The 13,280-nt window shown below is 40.4% G+C and overlaps 1 protein-coding gene across 14 annotated transcripts in view; it reads right to left on the bottom strand.

Moving 5' to 3' along the window:
• The window catches only part of TMEM178A (transmembrane protein 178A), a 262,811-nt gene that overhangs the window by 92,313 nt on the left and 157,218 nt on the right, over nucleotides 1–13,280 (bottom strand). For 12 of the 14 annotated variants that reach the window (XR_008618885.1, XR_003682285.2, XM_055089139.1 and 9 more), the window contains one exon: nucleotides 12,279–12,438. The gene's annotated coding sequence lies outside the window, so the exon portion shown is untranslated. Of the gene's footprint in view, nucleotides 1–4,704; nucleotides 4,794–12,278; nucleotides 12,439–12,757; nucleotides 13,231–13,280 lie in introns of those variants that run through there. The other 2 variants (XM_055089144.1, XR_008618886.1) reach the window with 2 other exon arrangements.

Below are 13,280 nucleotides of genomic sequence, written 5' to 3'. Positions count from 1 at the left end.
CCCCGCATACCACAAAAAAAAAAAAAAAAAAAAAAAAAAAAAAAAAAAAAAAAAAACTAAAAAAAAACTGACTTCTTGGGAACTGGTTTATCAGATTATATGTGGAGTTAGCAAACTACTGAGAGAATATAAAGTGGCTAAAAATGTCAGAGGAATGACTCGAAGGGACCATTTGCTCCAATCTAAAGATGCCAGAGAGTAGTAGGCCCTAAAACTCTTAGGAAAAGAATGAAGCAATATAATTAAAAAGAGAGTTGGGTCAAGATGCTCAAGAAACAGAGTTTAGGCAAAAACAAAACAACTGACTTACAATGTTTCAAAAGAGAGAAAGCAGTGGTGAGTTTGTGATATATGACCGAATGGTTAGCTTGACAACGAAGAGAAACTTCAACCAAAGAAAGAATTATTTATAAGAATAATAAAAGTGGCAATCAACATTCTTTGTAGTAAACATTATGTATCTGGCACTATTCTCATCTAATTCCATCTTCTTGGGACTTCCCTGGCGGTTCAGTGGTTAAGACTCTGCGCTTCCAATGCAGGGGGCGTGGGTTCGATCCCTGGTCAGAGAACTAAGATCCCACATGCCGTGTGGTGTGGCCGAAAAAAACAATGGTAATTCCATCTTCTCAATTCTGCCGTTAGGTATGTGCAATGTGATCCCGTTTTACAGACGAGGTTGGAAAAGTTTGCCCCAGATGACTCAACCAGAAAGTGGCAGGGTCAGGATTCGAAAATAGCACTCTTTGAGATGATGGGTGTTCAACATCACTCCCATTAGGGATCCTAATGGGAACTAAAGGAGCAAGAGAAGAAGCACCTTTGTGAAAATTCCAAGATCAGCTTTTACTAAATCCACGAGAAAAGCCTAGCTAGCTGCAAGTGGAAGAAAGATGAAATAGTCCACTTCATAAAACAAGGGGACTGAGCATCATATTAAAAGAAAGAAAAGGGAGGCATTAGTAGCAGAGGCCACTAACATGGCAACACACTGTTTACAAGATTTTTGCAAAAATTCTGCTTCCGTTGTTGACAAGAACAGCCAAAGGCATGATTTATACAATCTGGCAATCTGCCATGGAGAAGCGGGAAAGAGCTGACAGTTGGTGAACTTAAGAGAAGTCACAAAGAGGGGGTGTAATAGAATATTACTAGATTTTGAACGGGGAAAAGGCTTTTTGCTCAGACAACACAAATCATAGAAACACAAGCTAGACAATAATACAAAGCAGTATAATATCAAGGAGTATGGGAAATATTACTTGTGATATGGACTATAAGAAATATAGGAAATGGGCTTTCCTGGTGGCGCAGTGGTTGAGAGTCCTCCTGCCGATGCAGGGGACACAGGTTCATGCCCCGGTCCGGGAAGATCCCACATGCCACGGAGCAGCTGGGCCTGTGAGCCACAACTACTGAGCCTGCACGTCCGGAGCCTGTGCTCCGCAACTGGAGAGGCCACAACAGTGAGAGGTCCGCATACCGCAAAAAAAAAAAAAAAAAAAAAAGAAATATAGGAAATCAGATATTGGGCTAGATACCATTTATGCAACTACTGAGCCTGCACGTCGGGAGCCTCTGCTCCCCAACTGGAGAAGCCACAACAGTGAGAGGTCCGCATACCGCAAAAAAAAAAAAAAAAAAAAAAGAAATATAGGAAATCAGATATTGGGCTAGATACCATTTATGCATTTCATTATTTTTTTTAAAGATAATTCTAAAAGAAAAAAAACACAAAAAGAAAAAAAGATAATCCTAGATCCTAGCTTGAAAAGTATTTTTAATTAGAATTCAATTAAACAAACAAAAACCAATGAGGTTTCATTGAGTAACAAAGAAAGTACTAGACTGAAAGTCCAGAGATTTAATACAACATTTTAAAACAAACACCTTGGTATTGCTAAGTTTAATTTCCTCCCTGGTAAATGGGGTATAATAATAATACAAGGCTCAGAGGATCTTTGTGAACATTAAATGCAACAATGTCTGTGAAAATTGCCAGTGCTGTGCAATCTTCATCATCACATGATTATAATTCCTGCTCTGGTCCTACTTAGCTGTATGACCTTAACTAGAAAATGAAACTGGAAATGAGGAGGTTAGACTAGATTATCCCTTTAAACTCTCCCATTCTCTGCTAATATAAATCACTGCTTTCCTTCAAAATTACATAAATATATTTTGCAATAGATAGTAATTAAAATGTGTAAGAACCCAGCATCTCCATACCCAGTGGGTAGAGAAAAAGCGAAATTAAACTGACAAGGAGAGAGGCAAAGCTGCCCATCTCATCCCATACACTGTGTGTGGCATGCAGATGGGTCAGTTGTAAGAAAACGCTTGTGAAATTTAAAGGCAGTGGAGTGAAATTTTGAAAAGAAATCTCCATATACAGGCAGAGCCCCCATCACACCCCATTCAAAGGACACAGGTCAATGATAGCAGAATAATACAGCAATGCCTCTTCTCCATTTATTTGGTAAGCTCCTACTGATTCTACAAAGCTGGATACAAATGTCTGTCACCTCCCAATTTTCTCCCAGAGCACTGTGTATATCATAGGCTTACCAGTCCTTTGTAGTTGGTTGTTTTGTACATCTATCTACCCACTAGATTGCTAGGTCCTTAAGAATTAGAATAGCATCTTATTCAATTTTATAGCCTAGCCAACCACAGGGTCTGCCATATAAAAGTTGCTCAATAATGCTGGTTTGAAAATTGAATTAATTAAGTAAGTAAATGCTGAAAACACAAAGCACATGATAGAAACTGGCTCTTAAGTCAACAGAAAAGACTTCCAACTTTAAATGGCATCTGACACAGTCTCTCTAAAATTTCCCTTAAAATAACCATGAATCAGAAGGGAGGGGGGGAATTAAAAACTAACATTTTCATTAACCACCATACTGATGGAACTGTGCTGAAGAGCGCAGTTGGTAAATCCTTGCGTTATGCTGCCTTAATAGAAAGACTACCCATCTGAAAAAAAGGTACAAAGTCCGTTCAATTCTCCCGAACGGTCTGGTTCCCTGGAATAAGAATGTAAGACCTGTCCCAACCCAGAAACTGGATAGCTGACCTTTACTGACTAGCTGCTGCTTTTGGAGGCTGTCAGAATATTGTTATTTCCCACCATCCCCAACTTATAAACATCCAACCTATGAATTATAGGCAAAAGAAACCAAAGCAAGTGGAATAGAAATTATAATTAAAGACACAGTTGGAAAAAAATCACAAATTAGAAAAAGCCTCAATTATGCGGATGTAAGGAGCCCATAATATTTCAGAGGGAAAATATATATAAAGAAAAAACTCATCAAGCATCCAGACAGGAATAATGAATTGCATAATAAAGGGAGGGAAGTCAGGCTGATCACAAAAGCTTCTCCTTCGTATTATTATTATTATTATTATTATTATTATTATTATTATTTTGGCCGTGCCACGTGGCTTGCAGGATCTTAGTTCCCCAACCAGGGATGGAACCCCAGCCCCTGGCATTGGAAGCTCAGAATCCTAACCACTGGACCACCAGGAATTCCACTCTTTTGTATTATTAAATGTTAGAAGGAAATTAAGCAGAGTGTATAGAATTTTGAAGGGCAAAAGTTGTAATTCAAGATTTTTATACCCAGTTTTTATGACTCTTTTAGTTGCAACTGAGAGGAAACCCAGTTCTAACTAGCTTAAGGGGAAATAAATGAATATATTGTTTCACAAAACTTCCAAGGTAACTTTAGGTACAGCTAAACCCAAGAGCTCAAATATTGTCATTGCCCCTCTCTCTCTTCCTCCCTGCCATCAACCCCGCCAACTCTTGCTTCATCCTGTCTCTGCTTTTCTCTCTATATTGGCCTCATTCTCTCCCACTGTTATGTACACTCTTTCCCTAACCCAGGAAGTGTGGCCAAGGAAACAATTTCATACCCACATTGTTTTAGCTCATGATTCAAACGGATGACAGACTTCCTGCATTCGTGAGATTTTCAATCTCATGAAAATACTTTGGTTGCTTGTATTCAGACCATGTCTAATCACCATGGATGAGAAGTTGGTCCAGTATTGGTCAGGCCTGAGTCACACACTGGTCCTGCAGCCAGCACATACACTGTGGTTAACAGTCTCACAAGAACCTAATGAGATAGGAGGGAGACAGTTCCTTCATAGAAAGAAAGAGTGGGAAGACAAGAGCAAATATCAACTACATTTCCCCCATGCCTACTTAACACAAACTCAAATAATTTCAAAAGTCCCTCCACCTAATGTTTGTCCAACAAACGTATGTCCAACTAATGTATAACTAAAGTCACACTTACTCCAAAGAGAGACAACACAGAATCACATCCAGTTACTACCCCATCTTCATGCCCAGGATCTCTGGGTGATGTACACATCTCTGATATCCAGATATGGTTTCTTTTGATTCAATAACCTGCAATATATATTTTTTAAATTACATTCAAGAAACAACTGGAAGTTTGAACACTGACTGGATATTTAATAATAATAATGAATCACTGTTAATTTGACAGAAAGAGTGGGAAGACAAGAGCAAATATCAACTACATTTCCCCCATGCCTACTTAACACAAACTCAAATAATTTCAAAAGTCCCTCCACCTAATGTTTGTCCAACAAACGTATGTCCAACTAATGTATAACTAAAGTCACACTTACTCCAAAGAGAGACAACACAGAATCACATCCAGTTACTACCCCATCTTCATGCCCAGGATCTCTGGGTGATGTACACATCTCTGATATCCAGATATGGTTTCTCTTGATTCAATAACCTGCAATATATATTTTTTAAATTACATTCAAGAAACAACTTGAAGTTTGAACACTGACTGGATATTTAATAATAATAATGAATCACTGTTAATTTTTGGGGTGTTATTGTATTACGGGTTTTTAAAAATAATACGACTTATTAACAGATGTAATGATACAATGAGTAGGGTTTGCTTCAAAATAATCTAGTGAGTGGAGATATGCATAAAACCAGATTGACTATAAATTGACAACTGTTGAGGTTGGATACATCAGGGTTCATTATTCTATTGATATTTATAGTGGTTGTTTGAAATTCTTCACTATAAAGGTACAATAATAATAGTTACAATAAAAAAATAACCTGAAGTTTAAATGATCAATGTAATGATCCCCTACAGCTCCCTTACACAATAGAGGAGGAAAAATAGCATATCTTCCAATAAAACCCCATTCAGGGGACTTTTCTGGTGGTCCAGTGGTTAAGACTCCGTGCTTCCACTGCAGGGGGCGCAGTTCAATCCCTGGTCCGGGAACTAAGATACCACATACCTCGTGGTGAGGCCAAAAAAACTAAAAAACAAAAACTCCATTCAGAAAGGGTGCCATGATGTATGCCACAGCATGTAACAGACCCTACAGAATAACACAGCAAGAATTTACATCTTGACAGTGAAACAAATCTGACAACCCCAGGCTTCTTCCTGTGCACAGATCGCCCACATTCATTATTCTTCAAGGCTGTGCCTAAAATAAATGTAGGAAAAAATCCTTCTGGAGGTCCTGCCCCTTAACATCTCTCTTGCATTTGGTGTTATTACAAGGACCTGGGGATTGCCTTAGAAATCCAACAATCCCAAGTGCTTTCCAGTTGATATTTTTCTGGAAGTTCAATACTTTTAAACCCCTAGTCATCTAGTGATTGGGTCTACTTCTGTAGATGAAAATCAGAAATCTTGTCTTGTCCTTGATTATAGACCAGACTCTTCTGCATACCTGTTTCTTAGCAGCAGTTCTTAGCCTTCAGCTAAGAGAGTCCTAAATGACTCAGGCTGAGGTATTGAGGCAGAACTGATCAGTGCTGTGCCCAGGCTGAACCCGTTGGTTGGCTGTTTACTAGGGAATGAATTGTTACCTTCCCCACCAGCCAGTGATCAGCAGGATAGTTTGGGGAGGGGCTTAAAGGATCAGGCTTCCAGATTTCTCAAATTCCTCCTGAGTCCCAATCACATCCCCTACTCCATCTCCCACCTCCCAACCTCTGCCAACACGAACATCAGCTTGGGTCAGGGATTTTGGCTTTTGTAGTTCCATGAGGTGCATGATTATCTGACCCCCAGCAGTCTTAGATTACTGCCCACATCCAAATGGAGGAAAGGCACCTCTTAACGAAGTTATATACTATTTCCTTCCTGCTTTCACAGGGACCAATTTATACGGAAGCTTTTTCTTTTCTTGAAAGACATGCAAGAAGCAGGCAACATCCTGAAATTTTGACAATTCCTCTAAAGCTCCAGTCTCAGCAGGCACATGGTCTGAGTCCAAAGAAAGAAGAGGTCATCCTTTAACCATATGTTTTGGAACACCATAACAAAGATGGACGATTTTCTTGCCCTTGGTATGGGGGTCCTCTCCATCCTGTGATACACTTAGACTCAACCAAATCTTTACTGTAAAGTTTATTCCTAGCAATGGTCTTTTCCTAATAGCAATTTTATACTTACTTTTTTTTAGTTGAAAAGGACAGAAAACCAACTCAAACTATCTTAAGAAAAACAAAGGAAATTTATTGGCTTGTCTGACTGGAAGGTCCAAGAGTAAGACTTCCAGCACAGCTGATCAAAGATGTCAAACAATTCAGCTAGCCCCATTCTCATTTTCTCATTCTCTTCCCTCCAGCGCTCGCGTTCTCTCTCTCTCTCCATCTCTAACATCTGCGTGTTTCATTTTGTTTGTTTCATTTTGCTTATGTTGGCCTCATTCTCTCTTGCCACAGTTGAACTCTGTTCACATGGCAGAGAAGATGGCCCCTCGCAGCCCAGCTCTACATCCATACAGCTCACAAGCCATGCATGTAATTTAATTCAAAGGCCCTGAGTGGCCCTATTTGGATTATATCCCCACCCCTTGTATAAGTCATTAAGGACAGGTTATCACAGTTAACCAGGTCTAGGTATGTACCGACTCTGAAGTGATAATTATACCAAAAATACATGGGTTGAGGGAGTAAACGTTCCTCAATTGAAAACAAAACAAAACAAAAACAACGACAACAAAAGACAAACAGGAAAAGCTGAGCAGAAAAGCACAACAGATGTTCCACTACTCCAACTTACTTGTCTTCTATGCCTGAAGGCATTCCCAACATTCCCAAGATTCATGGGGTCAGAAAATACATTACCCATTTACCTTTTCTGATAAATGTACTTGAAGAAGAAATTCCAGCTAACCAAAATTAAGACACTAAGACAGGAGATGTCCACATACTAAAGAATACCAATGTACTTCCTTTCCTCAGTTTGACTCTAGACTTGGGAATTAAGTTTTATTTGTGCTTTCAGGTAGATTTTGCCATGCTGGGCTGAGACTTGGTCCCTCTTTTTTGTTTTCAACTTAGCTTCTGCTTTGGCTCCTTTCCCAATTCCAAGAAATCTGATTCTCAAGTCACATACTTCATCAAACATTTCAAACAGCACCTTTTATTGGATTTGACCAGTAAAACAACACAGTTGGTACATAACTACTAGCATGGATAAAATCCAAAATACTGACAACACCAAATGCTGAAGGATGTAAGACAACAAGAATTCATTGCTGATGAGAATGTAAAATGGTACAGCCACTTTGGGAGACAATTTGGCAGTTTCTTACAAAGTTAAACATAGTCTCACCATATGATGCAACAATCACACTCCTAGGTATTTACGCCAATGAGATGAAAACGTATGTCCTACAAAAACCTGCAGATAAATGTTTATAGAAGCTTTATTCATAATTGCCAAAACTTGGAAGCACCCAAGATGTCCTTCAGTCAGTGAGTGGATAAATGGTGGTACATCCATACAATGAAATATTATACAGTAATAATAAAAAATGAGCTATGAAGCCATGAAAAGACATAGAAGAACCTTACATGCCTATTGCTAAGTGAAAGCAGACACATCATACTGTATGATTCCAACTATATGACATTCTGGAAAAGGCAAATCTACAGAGACAGTGAAAAGATCAGTGGTTTCCAGCAGTTTGGGTTGGGGGGAAGGAGGGAAGAATAGATGGAACACAGGGGACTTTTAGGCTAGTGAAATTCTTCTGTAGGCTACTGTCATTATGGACACATGACATTATGCATTTGTCAAAACCCATAGAACTAGACAACACAAAGAGTGAACCCTAATTTAAACTATGGACTTTAGTTAATAATAATATATCAACATTGGTTCATCAATTGTAATAAATACACCATATCAATGCAAGATATTAATAGTAGGGGAAACCGAGGAGGGTATATGGGAACTCCCTGTACTTTTTGCTTTCTTTGTAAACCTAAAACTGCTCTAAAAAATAAAGTCTACTCATTTAAAAAAAGAAAAAGAAAATACAAATAGCAGAAGCATCTTTTGGTGCCAGAAATAAGGAAGTGCTCAAAAATAAAATGTGTGTATGTGAAAAGGACATAGGATCCAATCTAAAAGAGCTCCTAGTAGCCAAAGCTGGATCAACTTCATAACAAAATAAATAATGATGGCATGGGGTTGTATATAATCCTAATAATAAAATAAATACCCACAAGTCCATACTGAAATAAATAAATAAGATACAACTCTTCCTTATGGAAGAATGAATTCCAATTAAGAAATATGGGGGACTTCTCCGGTGGCGCAGTGGTTAAGAATCCGCCTGCCAATGCAGGGGACAGGGGTTCGAGCCCTGGTCTGGTAAGATCACACATGCCGCGGAACAACTAAGCCCATGCGCCACAACTACTGAGCCTGCGCTCTAGAGCTCACGAGCCACACCTACTGAAGCCGGAGCGCCTAGAGCCCGTGCTCCGCAACAAGAGAAGCCACCACAATGAGAAGCCCGCGCACCGCAACAAAGAGTAGCCCCCGCTCGCCGCAGCTAGAGAAAGCCCGTGCACAGCAATGAAGACCCGACGCAGCTAAAAATAAATAAATAAATAAAATAATTTTTTTAAAAAAGAAATACGGAAGGAATGAGGGAAATAGAAAGTCGGCATTAGAACACTACCGTGTTAACTGTTGCAGGCAAGATCTACTGATGAATGCTCAAACTAATGAGTAAAAGCTTGAAGAGAAACAGGATATTTGCATAGTCTCAAAATATTGTCCAAAAATTACTTATTCGTTAGAATAGGAAAATAGTAACAGTATAATAAAGTAAAGCAGACATCACCTTAACCAAGTGATCAAGGTTAACATCACTAGTAATAAAACATATTGAATCATGTATCCACTAATATGATGCACTGAGAAGGGTACATGACCCCTAAAGTATCCTTCCCAAAACGCAAAACTGCAAGCTCACCAGGCAAACCCAAATTGAGCAACATTCTACAAAATATCTGATCAGACTCTTCAAAAATATCAAAGTCACGGAAGACAAAGAATGCCATGTTCACAATGGATAATCTGAGGGGACTTTAAACGGGTAATTTAAGGTGTCGGCAGAGTGTAGGGGAATAAGAAAGGATGGTCACAGTGGCCAGCACTGGGCTTGAGCAGGCAAAGGGAGGAAGTAGTTAGTGGGGCCTGGATAGAAAGCTTGTGGAGAGGCCATCCGACAGGACCTGTGACTTTCAGTCAAGGACACAGCCATCCTGATGTGACTCCCCCAGGGAGGGATCTAGAGGAACAAATTCCCCAAACTCACTCTCCCCGCTCCCTCCGGTCTCCTGCCAGCTCTCCACAAGGAGCAAAACCCAACCTGGAGCCACAGGTAAGGACTGTTGATGTGGTCCATACAACGCCTGTCTGCTGGGTCAACGCACAGCGTGGAGAAGGCAGAGCATGGACCTGGAGGGCCAAATGGAAGCCGTTCAGCACAGAGCTTGCCCTCACAAAGCACACATTCTCGTGGAGGAAGACAAACAACACAGTAACAGCAAACATTCAGTAAGCGCTGACCACGTGCCAGATGCACGCTGAGCACTTTACGTGTTATAACTCACTTACCCCTCACAATAGCTAATGAACTCAAATTAACTAATGAGGAAACTGAGGCACAGAGAGGTTAGAAACCTTGTGCAGAGTTTATATGTGCATGAGTTGGTATCAACTATTATAATTTGAAAAAAGACAAAGCCACACCTAAACTCTTAAGTAAATCACAGCAAAATGTTTTTGGAAACTATCAACTAGCATTTGGGGAGGATGGAAAATGAGGGCAAAATGAATATTATGGGTAGAAGACAGAGGGTTTATTTTTAAGTTGTAAGATAAAGCACTAAGACTAATAGTCCTGGGGATCAACTGAAATATAGTTGCCGATGGATGTGTAAAAAAAAAAAAAGTAAGAAGAGCTGGATCAAAAAGGAAAACACATTATAGAAAAAGAAAAGAGAGAAACAGGGGTGGGGAAAGTAATATGAGCATATTCTGTTAAACAAAATTAATATGCAATTATAACTATTTAAATATTCATACTATGTAAATACTTTTTGCAAATGAGATTATAGACTTGCTTGCAAACAGTAATCGTGCTAAATAAATGTAAGGTGCTATTATTTAAAACAACAACAACAATAACTAGTGGATAATATTGGCAGCAGTCCCTACAGAAAGCTCAAGCTTCCAGGAAGATACTATCTATAAAGAAATATGCAGGGCTCACAGCATCCCCACAGCTAGAAGGGGCTTAGAAATGAGAAACATTTCTTTCTGAGTTCTCCCTTGAATTGAAATTGATTGGCTTCCTGGACAGTAACATGGTGAGTTTCAGGATGGAGTTTCAGAGGACAGAATCCTCCGGGCTTATGATTGCCCCACAAAGTTTCTCTATGGGACCAGGACAAACTTAAACAGTTCAAGTAAATGGCCCTCCAGCTCTGGTACTTGTAACTGTAAACACGTCTGTGCTGCCCCCGTCCACTCAAGCCCCTCCTCCCCTTCATCCACAGAGCTGACGAAGCACAAGGAAGCTGAAGTCGCTGTGTGTTTAGATCAGTTCTGCAGGACACAGCAAAATCCGAAATGGATTGTGACCTGCTGATAATCTTTCACAGCGAACCAAGTGATCACTGATTAAAAATAGCTTTGAACATGTATTGCACATCTATTTCAGGCCTCGTTTTATTTGGAATGCAAATACTGCTGGAAGCCAGAGCTACACGAGCAGCAGCTGGAAAGCTACTCAGGCATTCTAGCCAATTCTTGTCAAGCCCAGTTGGTGAAATGAATGCCATTCTGCGGTCTCAGTGAAGGAGAGATTGTTAATTATGCCCCACTGCCCAGTGGTTTCTATTATGGACACATCTGAAATGAGAGGCTCATTTGAAATTCCCAATTTCACTGCTTCCCGGAGCCTAAACCAAGTTTAAAAACTGATCTGTGAGGATGAGAGGGTACTGCATACAAACTGCCTCGCCCACAGACTCCAGGTAGGGCTCTAATGAAAGTCTGTCCTAGTTTCAAAGGCTCTTTCATGCCCCGGGTGCTCATATTTTCATCGGTATTTCTTACCAGTTCCTAAAATGCAGTGTTTGGGAAGGCTTCTCAGAAAATAATAAATAAAACACACACGCCCATCCCTACATCTCAAGGCTAAGGAGTTTAGTTTCCACGGCGCCCTCAACCACCGCAGGCTGTGATATTTTCATCTCTCTGAAAGGAAGGCAGGCTGGGACCTTGTCTGTTTCGACAGAAAGCCTTTCAAGGAATGTGTATGCCCTGCGTCAAAAGACACGGCTGTTTTTTCTGAGGAAAACTCCTCTCCAAATGATCGCTGACTCCTGTTTTGGCAGCGGGAAGGGTGGAGTGGAGACTGCACTGTGGGAGTTGCCATCTTGGAGAAGGGAATGAAAACAGATCATCAGTCAAACCCAGGGTGGCTATTCGAATCCTACTGGGCTTTACTTTGAGCCAACCAGCCACTTTCTATTTCACTTAGACCTCAAGTAACACAGGTCCCTGACCTTCCTATGCTCTTCTGTTCTATCTTCCAATGAGACCACCGGTGTTCACAGAGCAGAGATCTGTCATCTGACCAGGCAGCAACCCAGCATGGAGACGTAGGACCAGGCTCACGTTGGCGAGTCAGGTGTCCTACATGACGCAATATTGTTACCAAGCAAGGGCTGGCTGCCCCAGTCGCACAGTGAGAAAAGGAAGGGCTTTATTGTGAGACCAACCGGCAAGGAAACTGGAGACAAAGTTTTCAAACATGTCTCTCCATGCAGCCTTCAGGGCAAAATTTAAGGAGTTAGGGGATTTTCAAACTTGGAAGCTGATTGGCTAGTCTTGAATTAGTCCATATAAGCTACTTACGGTGCAGGAGGCCAGATTTTCCTTATTGAAGGACTTCTTGCTTCGTAAAGGCCTCCGGTGGCAACACTTCTATTCTTTGATTTCTGCGGACTGAAGATCCTTGGTTCTGGGGTCATCCTGGAGACGTGGGTTCGTGTCTTGCACATGCGCAGTGCTGCCTCTGTAAAGTAACTCAAGGTTTGATTAATCAACCTAGTTACAGAGGCAAAACCAGTTTAAGCTGGTGCTGTTTCAATTTGATTAATCAACGCTCTGTTTAAGGAGGCAAAACTACCTGAAGCTGATCAATGTTTTCCGTGCTGTTTCAATATCAGAATTGCTGGGAAGCTATGTTCCCTTAACCCAACCTCCCTTAAACTGCCTGATGACTAACATTCATTTTATTCCTTTATGCCAAACCTTTCAAGCCTTCATCCTTAAAAAAATTAAAAGTATAAATGCTCTTAGGAGGAGACAATCATGTTTTATCATTCACTTACCCCTGGTGGCTAAGTTTCCAAATTTTTTCCGACAGCGGGAATTCTGATGGGGGAAGAAAAGTTAGACTGGAGAGGGTGAGAAGGGGCTGTCCCTAAAGGAAAACACATGATTAAGGACAATGAAAGTAAACTCCTTTGGAGAACCTTATTCATAATTTGGCCTGGAACTGACCTTGCTTAGTCCAACCTAATTTGCACCAACTACTTAGATGATGGATCAACTTTGTAGAAATTAGTCTTTGATAAGACTGAGGAAAATCAATCAGCTGAAGAACTTGAAAATTAGAGAGAGCAATATACAGGCTTAATTTTAAAAGTGTTTCTGAGCTGCCTAACAATGTATCAATTAATGGGAGAGATTGTGCCATTCCTTCCCCAGGAAATATTTAAACAGTCTCCTTTGTTTCTGACAATGGTGCTCCTTAGGGCTTTTTGGCCTTAGGCAGGTGTGGAACTAAATCAAGCTGGAGGTCCAATCCAGCTCTGAGGTTCTCCTGTTTACTCAGCTATCTCATGGAGACTC

Source organism: Physeter macrocephalus, chromosome 12 (genome assembly GCF_002837175.3).
Source record: "Physeter macrocephalus isolate SW-GA chromosome 12, ASM283717v5, whole genome shotgun sequence".
Taxonomy (NCBI): domain Eukaryota; kingdom Metazoa; phylum Chordata; class Mammalia; order Artiodactyla; family Physeteridae; genus Physeter; species Physeter macrocephalus.
Note: the sequence above shows the minus strand (reverse complement) of the source record. Positions and strands in the feature narration are given on the sequence as shown.